At 39.8% G+C, this 25,680-nt stretch overlaps 1 protein-coding gene across 1 annotated transcript in view; it reads right to left on the bottom strand.

Annotated features, from left to right (window-relative positions):
• Positions 1-25,410, bottom strand: part of LOC104278003 (filamin-A-interacting protein 1-like) — a gene marked incomplete at its 3' end in the record, with an annotated part of 68,507 nt that extends 43,097 nt beyond the window's left edge. The window contains exon 1 of the mRNA XM_009874835.1: positions 25,203-25,410. The remainder of the gene's footprint in view (positions 1-25,202) is intronic.
• Between the last annotated feature and the right edge of the window lie 270 nt (positions 25,411-25,680).

Raw genomic sequence — 25,680 nt, 5'->3', positions numbered from 1 at the left:
CATTCAGTTGTCCATCACTGAAATTCCTAAGATTATTGATAATTACTTCTACTTGTCCTCCAGCACTGTTTAAGGTTTATTACAAATTTTATACAGTATTTTATACATTACTTTAAAACCTTTGCAGCTAAAGTTCAACTGTTATTTATGGTATTCTGCCCTAAGCTATAAATTAATTAAGGACAAGTACATTTTTGTGCTAATGCATTTTACGTTGGAGAGTATCCAAAAGATATAGCCAAAGGAACAGAATTATGATTGTTTCTCATTTACTTTGGTCATAGTATGAGTTGTACACATGAGAGGAAAGATATTTTGTTAAAAATGGAGACGTCTGTTTTTGGAGATACTTTATGGAACTTCATTATTTTCATGCTTAAAAGATTGCTTGTGCTGAATTTAACGTAAAAACCTATTAACTTCTACAAAGCAGAAAACTTCTTACGTAAAAAAAATTTGAGGAAAAAAATTTACTTTCACCAAAAGCAGTAAAATGTTTTCATAAAAATCATTAACTTACAAAAAGTATTTATTTCTAAATGTACATTTATTTCTAAATGTACAAACATACAGAGTTCCCTCAGATGAGACAAAACTATGGCCATAGTGGAACTACACGTATTTTCACTTTCCTGTTGCTCCTATTTGAAATTTTGATAGAAATAACACCAAGCTGTCTTAATATAAAGTGTATTAGCATAGTGACAGCAAATTTTTCTATGAAGATGCCCCAAACATTACAATAAGGTTACATCCTATGGTAATTAATAGTATTTTAACCTGATTCACTCTCATCTAAGGTGGTTTCATAAACCTATCATCACTGTCGCTGGTTTTGTTATTAGCAGTTTGCTTTCTTAGCCAGTGAAGTGAAAAATCTCTCACACTCCCTCATGCATTGTGAAGGAGCATCCATCCATCCATCCATCCATCCATCCATCCATCCATCCATCCATCCATGCATCTTCTTCTTATTCAGCATCCTTCCCTCACACCTTTTTTACACTTTTTTTTCCTCTTAGCTAAGCAATCACAGTTCCACTTTTTACTCTGAAAATGCTAGTGACTTTCATCATAGCCTCTGTTTCTATTCCCATTACACATTTTTTTAAGGATTCAGTCAGAGGAGAGACGCATTTTTCAAGTCCTTGATTTACCTCAGCAGTCCACATGACGCATATACATCAAAACAACCTCACTTCCTCCTTAAACTGCTACGTTCATCTCAAAACAAAATAGTCCTTGATTAGAACAGAAACTGTCCGTGTGCCTTGAACTCTTTCAGGAAAAAATTGGTCATGAATAAATCGAGACTGATGAGTTTTCAGAAAGCTGGTGCTCTGAAACATTTTTCCATTCATGGGGGGAAGTGTAGTATTTTCAGAAGGAAAATTGATCCATATTCAAAAGAAAAGTTATATGCTTTCTGATACTAGATTCTGTATTTACTCAAATCTTTTGTCAAAATGTACTCCTTCGATTTGTAAAGATTTATTTGCCATCAGACTGCTAATTCTTAACTTCTTCCACCCACATTGAAAGCAATATAAATAACTGTTACCTACTAATTTAAAGCATGATGTCCAATCTCTTCTCCAACATTTTTTAGTAAATATGGTGGGGTTGTTTTAAACCAGTAATGTTAAATTATGCTAATTTTTAGGTGAAAATTTACAAGTTATTCTTATAGGCTCATGCAGAAAACCAAAGTGGTTAGGCATTTTCTGCTTTTTCTCCTTGATGCTTAATATGTGCTTTATTGTATAAATAGGCTTATTTCACCAATCCCTAAATTAAATCATAGAATCACAGAATCACAGAAATCACAGAATGTTACGAGTTGGAAGGGACCTCAAAAGATCATCAACCTGTTCCGTGAAAGTGGTAACTACTCAGCTCATTGATTTAGACAAGTTAAATCAAGTATGGCTGCTACGCTCAACAAGAGCTGACCAAAGCGCAGCACTTAAATGTCCTTGTGTGACAGTAGGCCAGGTTGGTAGCAAACAGGAACCTCTGTTTTCTCATGACTTCTCTGCTCTTTATATGGAATCAATTAGTGGTTGTGGCGGGATTCCTGGCGGACTCTCATTCACATAACAAAAAGCACTACAGTATCTTGCAGACCCTATGCAGAAGTGTCAAACACTGACAAGGCAAAGAACATGAACTGATTTCACAAGCAAGGCGATTAAGAAGTGTTGGGGCCCTAAGAGGTGTCTGAACAAATCCTAATGGGACGCATTATTTTGTTCAGGGTTATTTATCTTCACTAAAGGATCTCCAGTACTGTAGGTTTTAAGTCTCCTTTACAACTGGTATAAGCCCAATAGAGCCTTCCTAAGGACAGCTGGTTCCTGTGCTCCTCCGAAATATGAGGGAGAAACAGTCCAGGGATGGGCAAAAAGTTTATGGTACTAATTCTAGAACTGGGCCATTGGGCAACATTTCAGCTGCAGGTTTTGTATTCATTTGCTGTGAGAGGCAAAGAGACATCAGATCATTTCTGTGCATTGTGGCAGGTGGGGACCGTTTGCCTTCACCCTTCCTTGCTAACCCGCAGCTTGGGGGAGCTCGGCTCCACAGGGCTCCAAGAGCAACTGCCTTCCAGACTAGCTGTGTCTGGGCAGGTAGAAACTTTGTCATCTTTCAAAGCCAGAGAGTTCCAGTAGAAAATTAGTCTACGTTCCTGCCATGTGCTTGCACTTTCTCTCTTTGGCTGGTTATTTTTTGCTTTACACAGGCCTTGAAGCAGTCCCCACTGACAAACAGAACAGGCTGGTTCTCCACACACTGAACAGCAGATCTGCAGAACGCCTTGTCTGTGGATGAAGAAGTTAACACGGCTTGGAGGGACATAGTAGAAATACTTGGAAAAAATGCTTGCTCATGGTTGCTAACCAGAGAAACCACATCAGCCTCTTAAACTGAAAATAGCTGGAGGCAGGGAGAGTGTTCAGGGGAAGTTTCAAATCCTTGCCCCGCACTTGTTCTCCTGTGCTAGATGCTTTCAGCTGCTGGTTTTTGTGTTGGTTTGTCTTCTTCAACAGAGCGGAGCACAAATAAAGTTCTCAGCTGCCACAAATTACGCTGCGGAGTTCCCTGGAGATGACTGAATTGCAGGGGTTGGCACAGAGGGAGCGCAAGGCTTAAAACTCACCTTGGGAAAACTAGTTGTTGGCTTACTATAAATTTAGTAAAGTTCTCCCTTTTCATCTGATTGCTTATGACAGTATATGGAGCTAAAACTGAAGGGCTTGATGCTCAGCTATTTTAAATTACTATGGCTTGGCTGGGGCCCCTGAAAGCAGGCTACTTTATCCCACTGTAGTTCTGACATGAAAAATATATTGCTATCTTACTGAGGATGTTTTTATTGAATTGTTTTGAATGCAAATGCTGTGTATGCTATATTGTCCAAAAGCAAGAGACTTCTATTTTTGGAAGAAAAACTGTAATTCATACTCCGCAACAACACAAGCTAACTTATCCTCAGCTGAAGTACACAAAAATCATAATATCTCCCAGCAGGTGCTCTGGAACTGGTTTATGTTAGTCTTAAACCACAAAAATTTGTTGTCATTACTGAGCAGTTAAAATGAGAAAGCTGTTCTTGCAACACAGTATTTAATGGGCCTGCAATAAGAACAGAGCAGCAGGGAACTGCAAAATGTTATCTCAAAAGCACTTGCCTCACCCTTAAATTAAATCCAAAATCAACTCTTCCCATGGAGAGGAAGAAGGGCAGAGCATGCTGTTTGTCACCGGGCATGTGAATGAGTTGCATTCCATGGCTCAGATGTCACAGCACTCTTTTCAGTAATATTTTTAAGCTTTCAGTAATGTCTCAAGCACTTAAAATTAAAGGTGTCTTGAACAGCAAGAATCTTAATCTTAAGTATATTTAGAGATGTATGTTTATTGTAACTGTTGTTCCTCAGACACTTTTCAGCTGAATCAAGGTTGGAGTTGCACATTTTAAAGCAATCTGTATCAAAATTTTTGTTAAGTCAGAAAGACTATTAAAATATAAGTACTGGAAACATAAGTTTTCAGAGCTACAATTTAAAAGTGTATTGAATTGCTTCTTAATTGCAGAATAGTCTGATATCTAAAATCCTTAGCAAAGTTCACAGTGCACGTCACAACTAAAATTCCACATAAGCATATTTTTAAAATGATCTCTTCTTTCACTTACCCATTTTGTTCAAGAATCCCTTTCTCATGGATGAGTTGGTAAAATACGCATCACTCAAAGCTCTGTAAAGAATGCAGCCTCTGCTCTGCTTTATGTCAGATGATTTCATCAGCTCTTGGAGAAGGGTTTGAACAGGGATGTTGGCAGATAAAAGTGCATTTGGTTTGCTTTAAAAATGTGACATATTCATTTCTAATTTTAACAAAACATGCATTGTATATGGAGCATGGGGAAACTTATGCAAGAAGAGGGGAGGTCTTTTTCACTTCATGCTCTATCACTTCAGGTTGGAGTTGCCTCTGAGACTCTGCTTCACTAACAGGAGGAGCAAGTCCTGGGGCTCAAAGGCACTGCTACTGTCCTTTCACAGGAGCAGAGGGCCAAGGGACTCGGCTGGCATCAAACCCTTAGGAGTAGCTGCAAACTCCAATGTTCCACTTCTGCACGGAACAGCATGGGAAGCCCTGCATGGCCTCATGCTCTCACAACATAAAAGTTGTGTTCTCCATTGTGCTGAAGCCAAGGGTTCAAAGTGGTAATTTTGAGTTTCTGGTTGGTTTATTGGCTGTTTCCAGTTTAGCCGTTGATACATCAAGAAATTCTTATAAAGGTCTTCTCTGACAGAGCTTAGAATTGCCTGTATGAGTTTTGTATGTTACTCATTGAACTGCTGTTCAATAAAAGACAGTCCTCCAAAACAATATATGGTTAAACTAAGCATTTTTGCTCTCATTTTTTTTCCTTGCTTACATTTCCTTCTGAACAAGAGACAGACCTGCAGTGTCCTGTGAACAGTTGTGCCTGTAGCTCTAAGCACTCTTTGCCCATGAGGAACTAAGAAAACCCAAAGAAGTGTTATTAGCTTTGACTCATCTGACCAAAGTATCATCTGACTGCTCATTAATTACAATAGTTCAAGTGGAAACATTGGTCCCCGAGCTTTATTAAAATTTTCTCGCCTGTTTTTTTTTTAAATTAATCTAATTAAAGGAGAAAAAAGAAACAGACACTTGAAGCAGAACAGTAAAACACAAACAAAGGTGCATGCACAGATGATATTAAAATAAGGCCTAAGGAGCCAAGAAAGAATCAGTTAAAATATGTGTCACGAAATTGTTTCCAGTGCTAGACTTTTCCAGAGTTGGAAGTTCAAAATATTCTTGGAAAGTAGTCACTCTATCTGTAATCTTAGAAAAGTCTGAATCAATAATAATAAAATATATCTTTATAATGCAGAAAGAGGTTTATGTGATTGTTCAGATGATCCCAGGCATTTGATGTGTTCAGATGAGTATGACATGAGGATTATGTCTAAACTAGTAGATCAAACAGTGCCAGGGCTTGGTGAAAATTTTGGCATGGACTAACCAGTGGTCCTTCTGGAATGGTTCAGGAATTAGGATCTGTCTAACCAGAGGCTGGAAGCCTGTTCTGAAAGCTAAGGAAGTTTAATAGTGCAGATATGAGCAGCCAGTGACAACTGGACTGAGGGCCAGAGAACCAGAAATGGCACTGTCAGATTTCCTGAAAACAAACATAGCCAAAGCGTCACACATAAATTCTTCACAGTTTCTGCATGGCCGTTAACCACATTGCTTTCAAACAAGGATAAAACTGTGAGAAGTGGAAACATGTATTATTGCTCTACAAAACTGCAGCAGAACTTCAAAGCTCTGATTTTTGAGAGGAAGGCAAGCAAATGAGAAGCACTCAGACAGATGGCATAGTCAGATGGAATGAATTCCTGAGGGGGAGTGCAGCAGAAAGAAGAGGAACAGCAAGCGTGGTAAAAATATGGGAACAGCAGCTGCCATAGCTGCTTCTACAAAAGCAAAGCAGGTTGAACAAATTGCCTCAGGAGCCTGCCCTTTGCCCAAGCCCAAAGGGAAGAACTAAGAAGACAACTTAGCAGGGAGGTGAATTGCCACGCAGATGGGTAAGGTTGGACTCTGCACTGATGCAGCTGGCAGAGAGGGATCGGAGATGATCACTTCTAAAGCTGGAAGGTCAGCTGAGGTGAGCACTGGAACCGAGAGAGAAGTCCAGCTCACCTGGCAGGCAATGGTGAATGTCAAACAGAGTGATGACACAAATCTCAGAGCACAGAGAGACATGAACTGAGACACTTCTGATTCCAAATGAGTCAGCTGGAGATCCAGATCAATTCCTAATAAGAGCATATTTACACTGGTAAAGTGTCAGTGTGATTGTTGATTATCCTCTGCCTTCCTAAAGATAGTGTTTCCATCCCATGGCAGAGTTGACGGGCAACACCAAAGAGATCATGACTGACAGGTACAAAGGTTTCATACAAGGGCTTGTCACAGTGCTATTCCTTCTCAGTGTCCCTTCCTAGCAGCAAGAGCAATCATGTTCCCACCACGGCACAGGTTCTGCTGAGGAAGCATTGATGAAACAGAAAAAATAAGAGTCTTTGCCTTATTTTTTGTGCTGTAGTACTGTAGCATTAGATGAAGAAACAACTGTGGGAAGAGTACATGAGATGGAGGTGCTCTCTGGAAATGACCTGTGCATAAGCCAGCTGCAACAGTGAGATGTGAGGAACTGGGACAGCATCAGTATATGTGGGCTATTCTGAGAAGTTAGCTATAAATCTCTACAAGGTATCCTCTGTTAAATGCTTTTTTTAGTGGCTCTTAGCCTGGCATAATTTTCACAGGGACGAAAAAAGTCAGGTCGTCGCCACCACAGTGCAGTTCCCTGGCTGAATTTCAGGACATCACTCTGGAAAAAGGAGACATGAAAGCTCTTCAGCAAAAGGGTTATGGGATTGTTTTCACGTGGGCAAACAACAATTTTCTCTCATCTCATTCTTGGAAATGCTCAGAGCATTCTAGTTGAAACTTCCAAAAACAAGTCAGATTCAGCCAGCCATCCAGCCTGAACAACTCAAGTTTGGCAAAGCTGTAAACAACTGGGCTTCATACAAGACTAGATTTTTTAATGAAAAACATCAGACAAACTTAGATAGGGGTCTTCTTATCAGCTTTCTCTGTAGTATGTCTTCTCTTCTATGTCCCAGCCTAACATCAGATTCCTAAGCCACCTGGCTTGCCTGACTTTTAATATAACATTTAATATTGGCTCACATTTATACTTCCCATTTTCATCTACTCTTAATTGCCAGTTGATTAGCTGTATTTTGCTAACATTATGACAAAGCTTGAGACTAACAGAAATCCTCCCAGTGCCTGTATTACCAGTGTTTCAGATTATTTTCTAGATCAGAGAAATATGTATCAGCCTCACAAAAGTATCTGGACAGAACATCTTGATTTTTCCCAGTTTCTCATGACTTGAAGGAAGGAGTCACAAAGAAAATTAAGAGAAAGCTACTGAAACCATTGACATTCTTCCTAGAATTAAATAGATGAGACTCAGAATATACCTATATTGATAAGCCTGCTTATAAAAAACTCCATTCCCTCCCTTCTTTGTCCAAAAAGAAGCATTTTTAAAGATACTAAGACCAGAGATCTATTAAATAAATTCATATATTTTTGTCTGTGTCCTGGTTTGAGAGGACCAAGATAAAAGTTCTCTGGGGCTGCCTGGCACCGGTGGCAACCACAAGGGGGAAAGGGGAGCAGCTGTGCATAAGGAGAGGAGAGGATGGGTCAGGTGACCCAAATGGCCTCATCACAGTGTTCCTTCCCATCTGGGTGGGCACTCTCCAGTCTGGACTTTTGTGCTTGGGGTCTAGTTGCCATCCAGAAGGTGCAGATTCTGTATTAACATATTCTATGTCTTTGAATCTATTTACATACTTGTATATATCTGTATACAGTTCAACATCTTCATTGTTGTTGTTAGTATTATTTTCTTTTTCATTAAACTGATTCAATTTTTTTCCAACCTCGAAATCTCTCTGCCTGGTTCCCCTGTTATCCTTCCCTGGGAGGGTGGTGCGAGGAACACAGAGTGTCTGTCAGAGTTGAGTGGCTGCCCTAAACTTTGACAGTCTGTAACTGAAACATCCGAAGTAGTGTTTGTTCTGACTTTCATCATCTCATTCGTGGTGGATTTCATGATTTCTTAGAGGGTACATACAAAAAGGAGATGGTCATGATCAGTGAGCTAGCATACACCATGTGTTCTCAAAGATGCCCTAAGAAATTTCTAAATATTCCTTATAATGGTTTCAGCCAAACTTGCTAAGTTTTTGCTTTTATTTGATCTGCAAATGACCTATTTTGGCAGCACTCCGAAAACATATAAAAAGAACATAATGTATGCAATTTATGTTTTCCTGCCTGCAATGCTCTATGACAGCATTTTTAAGATGAACCTATCTGACACTCAGTCAGACTTTTCTGCGATGTCCTTGGAATGGGGTTTTAATGCAAGCTCTTCAAGGCAGGCTTCTTTCCAGAAATAAACTGTTTTGATATTAGGGATTACACACATGAAATGCTGCTCCTCAGAGTTAAAATCCAGGTGATTCCACTGAACTGTATGACAGAGCTGCAAAGTTTTTGCTATCCTCCAGAAGCCTGTGGAAGTTGTACCAACAAAGATAAAATTAAAATACAACAGAGCCTACAGCAGGTATTTCTTAAAGTGTCAAAGTCTACATAATCTAGTATCATTATTGGACTCACAGAAAACTTAGGTTCATTGCTTTCTTCACAGTAGTGACACCATATTATTTATTTGTACTGGTAGATATTTTTTTCAGTGATGTCTTTGTGCTCATTTAGGTTCTCTCTATGGAGAGAAATGGGAATACGAAGTTAATACCAACATTCTCCAGCATTAAATCAGTTCCTGTGGCCTAGAGAAGGGCTAGGATACCTGCACACTAACTCTAAAGGCTCAAGGATGTGCTTTTCTTACTCAACTCCTGGTGCTACAGCTACACATCCATCCTGCTGCCAAAGCTTTGCCCCTTGAGGAGTCTCACCACAGAGAGACTGGAAGGAAAACAGTCTGATTAGAGCCTGCAGTTGAAATTATGCTGGGCAATTTCTTCTAGTAAACAATTCATCCTGTCTAAAAGCATGAGTTTGAGTGCTCTGAAGCACATTTGGATCAAATTCAGTATAAAGTTTCTGAGAAACAAAAAAATGAAAATTGAATGTATGAACTGCTGAAACAGTTCCTTTTGTTATTTCCAATCTTTTTTTTCCCCCATCTAACATCAAAAGAAATCAGGGGTACTATCAGAGTGAAGCAGAAAAATTATAAGAAAATGGTCTCTCTGCTCTCTTTTTTCATGTTCCAGTTCTCTGTCAAGTCCAGTAGTGTTTTAAGTTCTTACTATACATAAAAAAGTTGTTCAAATTGTCTGAAAGATTCAGAATGGGTATTTGAATAAAAATGAGTGAATTTTGGATTACAGGGAACAAGAACAACTCTATGACTTTGCATGTAACTTCAGGTCTTCCCAAGTGCCAGCTCCTGCTCTGGTGAATATTTAAGTATCTCATACAAGGATGACATTCTTTTCTGCAAAAAGAACACCTTGTATTTAAAATGTTTTCCTGGGAGGTGGAAAACTGTGTTTTAATCCCTATATTGTAAGAATAAAGTATTCTGACCTTTTCCTTTCTGGGTTGTTTTGTGGATTTTCTTTCATGCTTCCAAACTCCCACTTGTCTTCCTGTTCTTTAAATTTTTCTACAAAGGCCTCATAATAAAAACAGTATTTTGCAGTCTAGTAAAATATTTGATCCAAACAAAAACTAATGTGCCTCCCTGAAAATCTTGAAGAAGCATAGCAAAGCTTTTATTTGGTTTTAGTTTTTTAGATTCCTCCATCAATCAAAAAAGCAGTGTCTTAATCATAACTAACTTCCCTAGGAACTCCTTTGAAGGACTGACTAAGCAATAATTGCTTCCCACTTTTCTCTTTGGGTATCTCTCTTACATTCCGGCTACTTCTGAAATGTATCCTTAATCTTCATTTTCTCCTCTAATAGCCTCAGATATTCAAGGGCAGAACTAGGAGTCAGAAAGCATATAACTTTTCTTTTGAATATGGACCAATTTTCCTCCTAAAAATAGTACATTTCCCTCCATATATGAAAAAATATTTCAGAACATCAGCCTTCTGAAAACTCATCAGTCTCTATTTATTCATAACCAATTTGTTCCTGAAAGAATTTAGGGCACGTGGGCAGTTTCTGTTCAAATCAAGGACTACTTTGTTGTGAAACAAACATAGCAGTTTAAGGAGGAAACGAGGCTGTTTTGATGTATATGCATCATGTGGACTGCTGAGGTAAATCAAGGACTTGAAAAATGCATCTCTTTTGACTGAATCCTTAAAAATATACAAAAAAATATACAATGTTGGTCTCTTCTCCCAAGTTACTACAAAGAACAGGACGAGAAGAAATGGGCTCAAGTTGTGCCAGGAGAGCTTTAGACTTGATATCAGGAAAAATTTCTTCACTGAAAGAGTGGTGAAGCATTGGAATAGGTTGCCCAGGTTCATCAAATCAAAATGCAAGGTCCGGCACCTGAGTCGAGCTAATCCTAGGCACAAATACAAACCGAGCGCAGAGTGGATCTAGAATAGCCCTGAAGAGAAGGACTTGGGGGTTTTGACAGATGAGAAGCTCAACATGAGCCAGCAGTGCGCTCATGCAGCCCAGAAGGCCAACCCCATCCTGGGATGTATCAAGAGAAGTGTGGTCAGCAGGTCAAGAGAGGTGATTCTCCTCCTTTACTCTGCTCTTGTGAGACCCCACCTTGAATACTGCGTCCAGTTTTGGTGCTCGCACCATAAGAGGGACGTGGATCTGTTGGAATGAGTTCAGAGGAGGACCACAGAGATGATCCAGGGGCTGGAGCACCTCTGCTACGAGGACAGGCTGTGGGAGCTGTGATTGTTCAGTCTTGAAAAAAGAAGGCTTCGGGGGGACCTAATAGCTGCCTTCCAATAGCTGAAGGGAACCTACAGGAAGGCTGAGGCACAACTTTTACAAGCAAGGGGAAATGGACTTAAGTTAAAGGAAAATAGATTTAGATTGGATGTCAGGAAGAAATTCTTCAGTACAAGGGTGGCAAGATTTTGGAATAAATTGTCCAGAGAAGCTGGGGATGCTCCTTCCCTGGATGTGTTCAAGGCCAGGCTGGATGAGGCCTTGAGCAACCTGGTACAGCTGAGAGGCATCCCTGCCCATGGCAGGGAGGTTGGATTAGATGATCTCTAAGGTCCCTTCCAGCCTAGGCCATTCTATAATTCTATGATTCTAAAATATTTTTTATATTGACCATAGTAACAAACGGTAACTAAAAGATATAAAGTGACAACTAATGTAAAATATTTATTGACATACTGCATAGCTATGTGTGCAATATAAGTTTTATTCCGCAATTCAGGTGCCGGTATTCTTAAGAGCACGGAAGAGGAGGGAAAGAAGCGGAGCTGTTGCTGCACTATTAGCAACTGTGGGATGGCTAACGCACTCCTCCAACACATGACCCGACTGCAGCCCTCTTTCTGCTGCTCCATTACAAGTGACCGCTATGAATAATTGCAGGATTGCAGAGTTGAACTGTGATGCAGGTAAAACCATGAGGAAGGCAGCAATTTCAGCCTAAGTAAGGGAGCCTTGAGACAGGGTTGATGTTGGGATGAACTGAAATGTTATCTGTCAGCTGTAGCTGTCAGCAAAAATATTAAAGAAAGAGCAGCTGCATCATGCCACAAGCAAGGGAGTGGGGCAGTCAAAGCTCCAAAATAGATTTTAGAGTCAGACAGAGTTTTCTTTTGATGAATCCCAGTAATAGTCATGGACTGTTTATTTTCAAACCTGCTTTGAGGCAGTTGATAATGCTACTGTTTTTAAAATGTTTTAAACAAATGCTTGAGATGCAAGTAAGGAAGAGCTACTTAGAATAGGACTTACTGAAAGGTATGTTACAACTAAAAAGTGTAATTTTAACTGAAAATTGTTTTCAGCTTCTGTAGCTTTAAATTTACCCTCATCGTTTTATTGTATAAGTGCTGATATAACAATAAAATTGAAATTACAATAAAAAATCATAACCACATTTCTCAGCTGGAAGAAAAATTATTTGCTTATTCTAGCTTCTGTATCATTTATTCTTCCTTTTTAGAACATTTAATTAACAAGATACTAAGCTTATCCTGCATTTATTTATTAAAGAATAACATCTTAGAGTCTTTTTGGGTTGACATTGAAGAAAATAATAAACAGCAGTCTCTTCTGGATCTTGAACCCCACGATAAATGTAATAAAGTTTGTGGTGGCATGTTATTGTTTACTGCTTGGAAAAACTTATGCAATAGCAGAATACTGTTCTGATTTTTGAGTTGCTGCTAATGAAGTACAACCAGACAGGGTACATTGCCATGAGTCAGGAAATCTGGATGTTCCTGGACAGAGGCCAAGGGAGCTTAGACACATCAGAGATGCAACGTATAAGTATCCTCTGGGGGAGATACACTGAGTTGTTTTCAAGTATCTCAAGCTGCCTGATTGAAGAAGCAACCAAATAACCACCCTGAAACGAAGTTACTAGCTGTCTGTTTCTCAGAGTCCTTTGTTTTCACATCAGGAGAACAACAATGAAGTAGGCTGTCCATGGGACCTCAGAGATTAGATATTATGTTCAGCCTTGAGATAGCAGGTCTAAAACCCTGAGGGTTTAACTTTGTTCTTTTACTAAAAAGAAAAATGAAAAAAAATAAACCCCACAAAAAATAAAAAAACTAAATTGAAAAAAATCCCAAACCTGATATACTATAATATAATGGGAGACTTTAAACAAACCTTTTGAACTCATGGGCTGCTAAAGAATCACATGACTTTGTAAGACCATGGGTGCTACTGTTGTACATGGGGGGAGAAACTCCACTCCACAATGCTACATCTCTTGCTGAAATGCTGCTACATTTCAGTACAGCACTGTAATGTGTATGAAATGCATTTTTTGAGTCTTCAGAATGTTGCTACTGTGGGGACCTATTTTAGAGTGAAATTAACTGATTTCCTAAAGTTAGCTGGGATCATGTGAAAGTGTGCCACTGCCTTCTTTTCTTTTCCACTCCACTTTCTTGCAGCTAACATAACCCCCCCGGGAGACTTTCATTTTCCACTCTCCCTTACCCCTTTTTGGTAGGTATGTGTTCCTTAACCTCCAGCAACACTTCCCTTCATCATGCCCCAAGGGAGGATTAGACCTTTCTCTACCTTTCCCAGCAGAGCAGGACATGCAGAGCAGTTTTCTCCCTATGCAGCGTATGCTGGTACACCCAAGTACATGGGCAGTTGCTTGGACTTCTACATTTCACATGTTTTACAGAATCATTAAGGTTGGAAAAGACCTCTAAGATCAAGTCCAACTGTCAACCCACCACCACTATGACCACTAAATTACACCCCGAACTGCCACATCTACACGTTTTTTGAACACCTGCAGGGATGGTGACTCCACCACTGCCTTGGGCAGTCTGTTCCAATGCCTCACCATTCTTTCAGTAAAAAATTTTTCCCTAATATTTAATCTTAACCTTCCCTGGCACAACTTGAGCCCATCTTCTCTTGTCCTATTGCTAGTAACTTAAGAGAAGAGACCAACACCCACCTCATTACAACCTCCTTTCAGGTAGTTGTAGAGACCAGTAAGGTCTCCCCTCAGCCTCCTTTCTCCATGCTAAACAACCCCAGTTCCCTCAGCTGCTCCTCATAAGACTTGTGCTCTACACCCTTCACCAGCTTCATTGGCCTTCTTAGGATATGCTCCAGCACCTCAATGTCTTTCCTGTAGTGAGGGGCCCAAAACTGAACACAGGATTCGGAGTGTGGCCTCACCAGCGCTGAGTACAGGGGTACGACCAATTCCCTACTCCTGCTGGCCACACTATTCGTGATACAGGCCAGGATGCAGTTGACCTTCTTGGCCACCTGGGCACACTGCTGGCTCATGTTCAGCTGGCTGCTGACCAACAGCCCCAGGTCCTTTTTTGCAGGACACCTTTCCAGGCACTCTTCCACAAGCCTGTAGCATTGCCTGGGGTGGTTGTGAGCCAAGTGCGGGATCTGGCCCTTGGCCCTGTTAAACTTCATAAAATTGGCCTCAGCCCACTGATCCAACCTGTCCAGATCCCTCTGAAGAGCCTTCCTGCCCTCCAGCAGATCAACAGTCCCACTCAGTTTGGTGTCATTTGCAATATCACTGAGGGTGCATTCAATCCCCTCACCCAGATCCTTGATAAAGATGTTAAACAAGGCTGCCTTCAAAACTGAGCCCTGGGGAACACTGCTTATGACTGGCCACCAACTCTGTTCACGACAACTCCCTGGGCTCAGCCATCCACACAGTTTTTTACCTGTTTAAACCATGAGCCTCCAGCTTCTCCAGCAGAATGCTGTGGGAGACAGTGGCAAAGACTTTACAGAAGTACAAGTAAACAACATCCACAGCCTTTCGCTCATCCACTAGGTGGTCACCTGGTCATAGAAGGAGATCAGGTTCATCAAGCAGGACCTGCCTTTCATGAACCCATGCTGGCTGGGCCTGATCCCCTGGTTATCCTGCACATGCCGTATGAGTGCACTCAAGATGAACCACTCCATAATTTTCCCTGGTACTGAGGTCAGGCTGACAGGCCTATAGTTCTCTGGATCATCCTTCTGGTTCTTTCTGTAGATAGGTGTCACACTGGCAAGCCTACAGTCATCTGGGACCTCCCCTATTAACCAAGACTGCTGACAAATTAGCAGGGGAAGTTCTGAGTAAAGACCTGACCTCATCTTCATGAAATCCAAGGAAGGGTCATTTATTACTCCATCCTCTTTCTCCTGGAAAGGCTCTCAGGTAAACTAAAAAATAATTTCCAGACCTCCTACTTTGATCTGGACTAATTGTAGCCATGCCTTTGCAGTTGCCACTGCTGTTACATCATTGCGGAACATGATGTGGTAGGGGGTCAGATAGCTCAGTAGGGGGCCAGTTAGCTCAGTGGTTTGAGCGCGGTGCTGGCAACAATGACCAACACTGAGGTCGCAGGTTCGATTCCCGCTCAGTCCCCATGTGTCGCCTGCTCTAGTCGAGAGGTGGCGTCCCTGCCCATGACAGGGAGGTGGGACTAGATGATCTCTAAGGTCCCTTCCAGCCTAGGCCATTCTATGATTCTACATCGCCTTCAATGGTCTTTCAGCAGCTATGGCTGAAAACCTTGGTATGCCTCTTCTGTGCCATGGCACATACGTGAGTGTGGTACTTTGCCTGCTCTCGGACTCACTGTCCCTTCTGTTTACTGGTATTGCCAATCACACACAGTCAAAATCTTGAGATAATCTTCCAAAGTTGTGTTTCAGATTTCTAAGCAATACATCACAGCATCAAATCATTTAGAACTCACAGACCTCAACACTCCTGAAGCCATCAGGACTGGAATTTTTTCTAATTTTCTCTGGTTTTAACTAAGGCTGAGAGTCGTGGAATGGCAACTTAATCCCTAGGGTAAATCATTATCAAAAATCTCAGTTGCCAAGCGATTCATCTGAGCTGCCGCCATTGCTTGAACAAGGCGGGCAGGACTGGAGACGCTGGCTGTTTGCTGACCCTGCAGGAGACAGGCAGAACTGCAGGACATCTCTGGTTTCCAGGCGCTCCCTCTTCTCCCTGCCAGCATGTGGGTTCGTGTGGCCTCCTCCAGCCCCACAGAGGCTCCAGGCCTGCCCCACCACCAGCTAATTTAGGAAGTCACCACCTGGCCACCCCTTCCCTCAAAGATCCTTCTTCCTCCAAGGTGTTTTTGTCCCCAGCAGCCCCCTCCTTGTACCGCAGGGCTTGTCCTGATAACTCCAAAAATAACAAGCTCGCAAGCTGACACCACCATCTTTGCCCTATGAATCACTACTGGTACAACTAGACCTGAGGGAATGGTTTTTTTTTCCTGAATCACCTTAGGATTGACACTAGTTTGGTTTATGTTCTGGTATTGTTTTGTTCTCACAGCTTCCTGGTCACATCCCTGGTCCTCCTCTTTCATTTTTCTGCTATGCTTTACCAGTATGGCTGATTTCTTGTTACCTGCAATTGAGGACACAGCTATGCTTCCTTCTAGGGACCTCCTCTAAATATATATATTCTTGTCATTCAGACTAATTCAACTTCTATTCCTACTTCTTCCAGTAGAATCTGGTTTCCAAGGAGGGCTATTTAAGACTCCTTATTCAAAGCTGTTGACATGATTTTCAATACTGCAAATTTCAGGGTGTCAAAGTCACTCCTATATTTATTCTTGTAACATCCCAGGTGTCATTAAAAGTGTAGAAGTAAATAACTTACTAAGACTCATACGGGGGTTACCAATGTGAAAGCCAGCCATTTAATCAGCCTTCCTCTCCTCTGGTGTCATACCTAGCACAATGCATTTTAAGGTAACATTATTTGAAAGGGATAACAACAAAATTAAAACATGGCATGAATTTTTGGAGAGGGAATCTGAATTTAGCAAAGTGTTACTGATTAATAACCAATCTATCAGATGTGCTGTCACTCTTACAGCCTGTCCCCTGCAGTGTGATTTAGTCTTTGTTTATACAACTAATGCTGGAGGTATCTAAATCAACCCTCTTTGTGTGTGGTTATGCTTGCCCTATTTTAGACACTCACTGCTGTCTTGGAAGGATTTTTTGAGTTCACAGCAGTAGCCTGCAGAATTGTTCCCGCTCTACTTATTCCTTAACAAACTGTTACAAACTGTTGTGTTACATTCAGGGTATTCACTGAACATTTATGTAGATTATTTTGTTTATTTCTGATATTTTCCTGTGTTTCCATTGTGCTATTTAAGCTAAGCAGAAACTCATTACGCTGTCTAAAGCTAACATCACATATTTTTCCATCACTTCATTAGTTCTCAGAGACCTGTGGTGATAAAGGTTGTGTGGCTGGCAGTGATACTGATAAGGGGCTAGAAACTAGTACGACTGCAGGGAATTTGTTTTCTCAGAGCTAGGCAGCTGTGTCACTGTCACACCGAGGGCTCTGAACACGTCCTTCTGGCCCCCCACACACCACAGCAATCATGTTGTGTGTTTCCATTTATAAAGAGACCAAATTCTCTATGAAGGGTACTTACACTGCATCCCCTCCATCTTTCTAATAAAAAGCTGATCTAAAATAATTTTGGGTTTAAGAACATCAGTTTAGTTTGGGTTTTTCTCCTCTAACTTATAAGCTCCTTTTAAAACCACTGCCCATATAGATTCAAGGCAGGGTAGTTAAAGATACCATTATCTGGTTAACCCATGGTTTAGAGGCCCTGCCTTGGGCATTTTTTTAAGCATGTCTTTTCTTTCCTAGCCCATCCTGGTGTCTTTCAGAGCACGACCCCTTCTTCCTAAATCACACTAACTTTCTCACTAACTTAACCCCCAGTGCATCACTAACCTAACCCCCAGTGTGCAAGTCGTATTAGCTCCTCAAGTTGCTCCTCTCTGCAGCAAGTGCTGAGTTTGGTCTAGACAAGTACGATGGGATCTCAGACCTCTATACTCCACTGGCTGTGCGAATTTCCTCAACTTTTCCCACTCATCTCTACTGAGGATGGCAAAATTTCAGTTACAGAATCCAGTTTCAGAAACATTACTTGCAGATTGATCAAAAGAGAAGACAGATATGTCTTCAGTGGTTATTCTTAATAGTTATGAGAAATCTACATGGAAAGACTGCCTGCCACATCTTTTTGAGTGCTACAAGGACAGTACTTTATTGTTGCTTCATGCTACAGTAATTACCACGAGGTAAACTGAGATGCTTCCACAAGCAAGGGCTTTTCTAACCCAAATGAGCCCACTTTAGTCTCGAGTTAACCAGAACTCCATCCAGAAGTCCTGTTTGCCATATGTGCATCATGCTCTGTTCCTGATTAGGATTCAATTGAAAAGAGATGTTCAGTAAGAATAGCAGTGGAAGCCATCTCCAGGGTTTCCTTCCTCAAAAGCAGCACCTCTGTTTTCATTCCTTATTTGCTTATTACTTACAATCTTAATGCTAGCTTTTCAGCTTATTGGACTACCTGGTAAGATAAAGATAAAACATACTTAACCCTTTTTTCAGAACTCTTTTGCAGAATTCAGATTGCTGGCACCTTAATGGAACCCTAATTCTAAATGTTTCGCTTTCAAACAGAATATGGCAGGGAGAAGGAGGAGGAGGGTGTGCATTCTAAAAGCTGGAGTAAACTAGTACAGAAAATTACATGCAAGATTTTTGCATGAAGCATAAACACATGAAGCATAACAAATTCAATCCAAAAGCCCCTACAGACATTGCTTCTTCTGCAATTTTGGAAGAGCCAAAGGCCTGTTGATTTATGTTACTATCAACCATCTCTCCAGCCATCTTTTATTCCGTGTATGGATTTTGGTGCACCGGCAAAATATTTCTCATTCAGCCATGTTCAAAACTTTGTGATTCAAATAAGATGTAAGACCTGAGAAGAGTTACATATTAAAAATACTCAAGATAAGTGAAAATAATTGAAGACTTGAGCAACCTGAACAGACCCTGGAGTTAGTCCCACTTTGAGGGAGACTGAATGACTGACAGTTCCTTCCACCTAAATCCATAAGTGGCAGCTCTCATTCAGAGAACATGCTACTGTAACCCTGCCTTTTACTATTTCCAATGGGTTGCCTTTTGTGACTTGGATTCTATCTTCTGGCTCCTGCCGGCCCCCTGCCACTGGAAGCAGCAGTGGTTTCCATAGCCAGCTGCCTCATAACACATGGTTCCTCTGGCACTCAGGAGCTCTGCTGCCATGTGTCCCCCTCCGTGCAGAAGGGACAACTTGTTCTGCGCTATGTTTGGCATGCTCGAGGACATCTAACATGGCATTGTTCCCTTCCTCCTGTCTCCTGCCCAGAATCAAAAACTGAACTGATTATTTTTCTGTAAAAAAATCTTAACAGATTGAAGAACTGAAATTCTTATCTATTGGAATATAATTAATTTTTCTTTTTATTATGGAAATCCATGTAGAAGAATAAAAGGAGGAGAAACAGAAGAACTACTGTAACCTTTACCTTAAAAATTAGATCCAAGAGGTTTTGTGATTACAGATGTTGAGACAAGTGAGATTTTGGGGATAAGTATGAACGATAAGACACAGAAACTGAATAGCTTTAGCATGAGAAATATATGTCTTTTTTTTTGTCAGCCCAGTAATGGTTAACCACATGTCATTTGCCACCCTTCCATTTATGTCCTTGTTTATGACTTTAAAAGGGATATTTTTTCAACAATCTTGATTATATATTTTAGAATTAAGAGTGTTCTTTGAGTCACATAACTAGATAGAGTTTTTATGAATATCGTATGTACTACATTCACAAATTTGAAGTTGAGGATAAACCGTACATGTTTTTCTTTAGTGTATATTTGTTGTCACAGTAACTGCAGTTTTCCCAATAAATGGAAATTGCATCGTTTCCTTAGCATTCAGGTTATTGCACTGAAATAGCACCATGAACTCACCACCACTTCTCCCTTCCTGTTGTCAAACGAGATCTCATTTAGTTACAGGAACAGGCACTAAAACAGGTTAGTTTAGATATGTGTGTATTAGAAAGCTGAAGCAAGCCTGCGTAGTCCCATTACATCCTATGACTCATGCGTGTGTGGGAAAGACCTTATTTTCACAGAGATCTCTTAGATAAACAAGGCAAGTTGGCAGCAACTCGATCACACTGATGTTAGCAGCCTCCTGCTTTCTGTTGCGTTCATTCGCTTTGTACTTTCTGAAAAATCCAAGCAGTATGATAAACCCTAATGAAAATTCTTGTACCAAGGGCACATGAACTTTCATTTTCAATGACTTTTTTTTAAATAGAAGCAGCCTCAAAACTGGTTTCTAAAACAATTATTTTCTGTTATTACAATCATTTCTTTTCTGCTTTACAATACACTTTTTTCTCACTGTTTTTTTCAAAGCTTGCTAGTGGAGTTGTAGCTCTTGCTATCCACGGCCAGAACACACTAGTTAGTTAGATACCTCCCCCCCATCGAAACCTACAAGCCTCTAAATACCGTGGACTTCAGAGAGAAAATGGATTTAGCTTCCTAAATATTACTTTTACATATGCACTGGAACAAACTTTTGAACAGCATAAATCACAAAACATTATACTCTTTTGACACCATTTCCCCAAAAAGAAAAGCAAAGAAAGCAACCCTTATTGTATTAGAGATCTTTGAAAGTTTATAAATCAGACTGAAAAAGTTTGATTTGAAAACATTCATCAGTGTTTTTGCTCCTGTTCTGAAACCCCTTTTATATCTGGATGAGTCCGGCAGCATCACAGATAATTAAGATTTTAATTGCCATTTTATCAGCTTTGAAATGAAACTCATTTGGACAACATACAGCAATCTTTAGACTCACACACCCCTTTGCTTGTGTCAGCTAACTGGAACTAGAAGGGTTGCCCATTTAAGGGAAAAAGTACAAGCTCCAGTCTATTTCCCTGTGCTTCGGATGTGTTTGTCCCATTCTCTACTACTTGCTAAACAGCTTAGGATAAATCACGTATTTTAACAGCTGTATACCTATAGAAGAATGATTTCAAACTAAGATGCAATTGCATTTTCAGGATATATCCTCTTAATTGTAGGAATTGTCTCTATATTTGTGAAGCGTGTAAACTATTTTGGAGGACACTACAACCTATGTAATCTTACATATAATCTTTAGAGTTAGCAATTTCATGCTTTACTTGTGGAAAAGATTTAGAGAGAAAAGTCCAACTAAAGCAGAAAGAATGATAAGGCAAAGCCATCCCAAACTTTTTTTTTTAAAGAAAACACCTGTCCCAATGGACTTTGTGTTTCCATTGATATTAGCACTTATTTTGCTATGATGGTAAGAATAAAAAGGAATACAGCAAGTGCAGATTATCTATAGAAGCTGAACGAGTAGGTGAAAAGACCCAAAATAAAAGAAAAAAATCTAATCAAGTATCCAGAAAGGCACAATTTTCACAAATATAGTAGGTGTCACACAATCTCCAATATTATCAGAGACTCCCACTACCTCTCCTGAACAGGAAACAGGCACAATTGTTCCTGTCCTTTGGACACCAGTACCCCCCAAATAACTAAAGGGATGTGTTATAAATGCTTTCTTTTCCTAGGATCACTAACTCAGTACAAATACTAGCTACCAGATGAGCAAAAAGAGAGGCTAAGAAATCTTAATTCTTTATGAAACAATTGTTTCCTAAATTATCCAATATCTTCCAATATCAAAAGCTTGTATTTCCCCACAAAATTCCCAGTATTCTGTATAAAATTAGGAAACAACTTTCAGCAGAAACACTAAGAGATATCAAAAGAAAAAAGCTAAATGAAGAACACCAGGATAAGATGATGAAGCTGAGAATTATAGCTGTTTGTGCTTTTTGTAAAGAAATATTTAAACCTTCCTACACAACAGTCCATCAATATTTTATCTCATACACTATTTTATCTTTCTAGCTTTCAGTTCTTAGGTGTTATATACTAAGTATTATCGGTGAAAAAAAAGAAGTAAGAACAGATGGAGTTCCTTCTCCTTTGTTTTGTTGTTTCATCTAACTTCTTCACAATATTGTAGCTCTCTTTCTCTAAATGGCATTTTAGACACATAGAAGGACAAAATCCCCGATCCCAAATTCAGTTTATTTATTATAACAGTATGTCAAACTGCAACAACAGACCTTGAGAAAGGAAGGGAAGAAACAGGAAATTAACAGAAAAGTAAAATGTCTCTTAGGAAAAAAAATATTTGGACAGGAATATAGATGATCCATTTTGTTAAATGCTCTTGAGGGGACTGGGAAATTTATATGTTAATTACTGAACACTAAGATCTGATCTTATTAAACTAAAAGGACATCTCATTCTGAATTCAGTGGCATAAACCTGACCTCTGACTCAGCACAGCTCTGAGACACATTCTTAATTTATGCCTGGGGGCACATCAAATGAGTTAGATGAGATTCCCAAAAACCTTGGATTAAGCATGTGTGGAATCTGTGCCAAAAGAAAGATCCTGTATTAGGAGTTTTACCGATAAACTTGTATCAGTAAGAAGTTTTTAGTAAGGAAATGGCTACACTGGTGATACTGTGACCCAGAGGAACAAAACAGGGCATACCAGTAAAAGTAGAGATTTCCCAATATGCTTATGCTCACTTCATAAGCTGCTTCCGGGAAGAATAGCTCTATCTTCAGGAGCTCTACCTTGGTCGACACAGCTGTGTTAGCTGAACCAGTTTAGTCCTTCCATGATGTTAGTGTCAGGTGCTACAGTGAGAGGCACTGTAGAAAAGTCATATGTCATTAGGTCAATTTCAAACTTACTAGAGGTGGTGGCACAGAGGATTGTCCAGTTAACACCAGAGCAGAAGCTTAGTAGTTGACCACATATAAGCAGGAGGAGGATGGGAAAATCAGTGCAGATGTAAGTAGGGACAGAGCAGTGCTGAGTTTTGAAGATGAATTTCAAGTCTTTGAATTTGGTGTTAAAAAGAACCAGACGTTCTATAAAGAGACTGAAAGACTGAGGTGATGACAAAACACTCAGTTAAGCTTATTACTTTAGCTGTGGCTAGATTGGCTAAAAGCAGCTATAAATTATTATATTGATGTAATGAAGGTGAAAGAATGAGCCATAGGCAGAACTGGAGGTGGATTCAGATTGGGAGGAACACACAGTCTTTAGCACCGTGAAAGGCGACATTCATTCTACAGTTATAGGAATATAAACAAAATCAAAATAATAGGGAAAATAAATGGGTATGCTATGTCTACTTGTCCTCCAAGAAAGTCTCTACAATGGAGTGTATCGCCAAAACCAAAATTACTTTTTGATTTGATATACAATTGAGCTTGGTTTCACTGTAGTCATTAGTAGAATTGGCTAGTCTTCAAATATGAAACCATCTGTTGAATAGCCACATTACATATTCCACAGATTTGATAGGAAAATCCCAGAGCCTCTTTGTGGACACCTGTTGAGAAGAGTAATTTTAGCCTCCTCCTCCATTTTGAAGTGGAAAGGAAGACAGATGTATGTAAAACCACAAATCCGTATGTTAGAGTTGGAAGTCGCTATCAGGCTATTCAAAAGTCACTTCATGGGACAGTTATCAGGATAATAAATTTGCCTTCTGTTTTTAAAACCTTTGCTAAAAGAAGTAAATTTTGAAAGAAAAGCAGTAAAGCCATATATTATGCTTAGCAACAACAAAAAGCAAAACCCGGTCAATAATTAGCATAGCATTTTCCCAGGTTTTTTCACCTCTATATATTTAAAAGGTCAAAGCTGCCATTTCTCCACAGTTTATTGTTTGCCAGTTAACTCAGCCAAAAGAAGAAACAGTAATTTTTACTCTAATGTCAAGATGACAAAAACTGCACAAATTATATTGTCCCAATTTTAGTTCTCACTGTACAGCTTCCTTACCAAAAAAAACTTTCTCAGGATATGTCCATATTAAAAAGTAATACCAAAGTTTCCTTTCGAGATTTAGATTTGGGATACCATAGTGCTGTAGTAATTCCACAGTTATGATCATCACATCAAATCACAGCCACCAAGAAGCATTCCAATTTAGTGATTAAGTAGTGTGCCCCTCATGAAATAAAATGTAAACTATATTATTTTTCCTTTTAAGAATTTTCCTCCATCCTAAAACTTCATTTATCTTATTGTTTCACAGGCAGTTACATGCTCAGCCACCAAGTGAAAACTGCGTCAGAGTATTTTAACTTCATCCAGTCTCTAAGCATGTCACTGCTAAGATGTGGTATTGATGTAATTATTTAGTATGCAGAGATGAAACTAAAATTATTTATCCAAAGCAAGACCTTCTCATCTTCCTGAGACAGCCCCAGAGGCCACAGACTAAGTGTCAAACACCACAGACAGCATCGAGACGGTCAGTCCATTCCTTCTTTAGGATAAATATTTTTCATCTGAGACAATTCTACATATATCTGTGAACAGGGTTTTTAGACGAGTTAAGTGCATTCTTTAAATCTTTGCCTTCATAACTGAATTCACATTGAATACAAATTCACAACCAGTACATCTTTAAAAAATTCATACATACTAGATATCTTTTGTTTGGAGAAAATGGCTTTAAAAGATGGGGTGGGGGGACTCACTCTTCGATTGATCGATTGGCTTTTGTCAGTGTAGATAAAGCAAATCATACTAAGCAATTCCCCCCTTAAATTATGTGACCGTTATGGAATCACAGGATATGCATTTCCAACAGACAAACAGGCTCCCATTCTGCTGTCAGGGTAAAACATCTGAGAACTGGTTTCTCATATATTTTTCTAAAAGAAACAAAGACTTTAACAACACTGACCCAGCTCAAGCACACCTGGGCACAATAAACATAAGGTCAGTCTTTAGGATGGTTGCATTATACAGCTGATCAGTCGAACAGAGATTAATGTTTGCTCTATGTAAATAACTGTAAGAGGAAGAACCAAGAGCTATAGTCCCAGGGATAGCACGGAAAGCACCAGGTGTGCCTGTGTGCTGAAAGTTAGTATGGAAACAAAAAGTACAAATGCGCTGGGTCACAAAATATTCAGTTAATTCAGTTACTGAATGGCTATTTCCTCTTACTTGTCACCCAGGCTGTCACTATTTTCAATAGCAGCTAGACAACCAGTGGTAAAGGATGATAGGTATTCTACTCCTAAATGTTGGTTTGTCTTCTGTCAGCATGTAAGCAGGTATAAGCAAGATACGTGTCAAAATCTACACGCATTTCTTCTCATATTGCTACTAGCTGCTTTAATATGCTCGTTCTAAGAACTGTAAAAGTTATTTCAGTAATGTTCTGCTGCAATGAAAGTGTAAAAATAAAACCTAAAATTTTTATCCCAGTTTCCTAGAATATTATTTATAGAAGGAAAGACACAATAGTCATTAGAAAAGAAAAGCACTTCTTTTAAAAAAAATGCATTGGAGTTGTTAGCTCAGTCTTACCTGTCAGCAACACGAACCTAGGAATATATCCTTTACACCGCAAGATCACAGTAGTTCGTCCCACAGCACTACCACAGTAACAGACTGATCCAGCCCAGAGGAACACAAAGAGAGAAACTTTTCCCCCTTTTCTAAGTCTACCAGCAGCTGAAGAACTGAAGGAAATGGGGTAGAGAACAGAATACCAGAGCTGCTTCTCGCAGAAATCCCAGGCAGGAGAAGTAGGAGGAATACTCTGTCTGTGTCTCACCCAGACTTTTGTTTAAAAGTTTTTTCAACTGTTGCTAGGTGGTGTTAGGCTTTGGCAGTTTAGTTCTCAGATTGTGTTTCCCCTCTTCTGGTCTCTTCACACAGTGTTACAGCAATGACTTTGTTGAGCTCAGCTCTCTTGTGCTATATTTAACCAGTGTTCTCAGCAAGTCAAGCCTGTCAACAGCTGAGAAGTTTGGAGCAGGCTTTGCTGAGTTCCTCAGCTGCT

The sequence above is a fragment of the Apaloderma vittatum genome, unplaced genomic scaffold (assembly GCF_000703405.1).
Source record: "Apaloderma vittatum isolate BGI_N311 unplaced genomic scaffold, ASM70340v1 scaffold17048, whole genome shotgun sequence".
In the NCBI taxonomy this organism is placed as follows: Eukaryota; Metazoa; Chordata; class Aves; order Trogoniformes; family Trogonidae; genus Apaloderma; species Apaloderma vittatum.
This window is presented reverse-complemented; position numbering and strand designations above follow the sequence as displayed.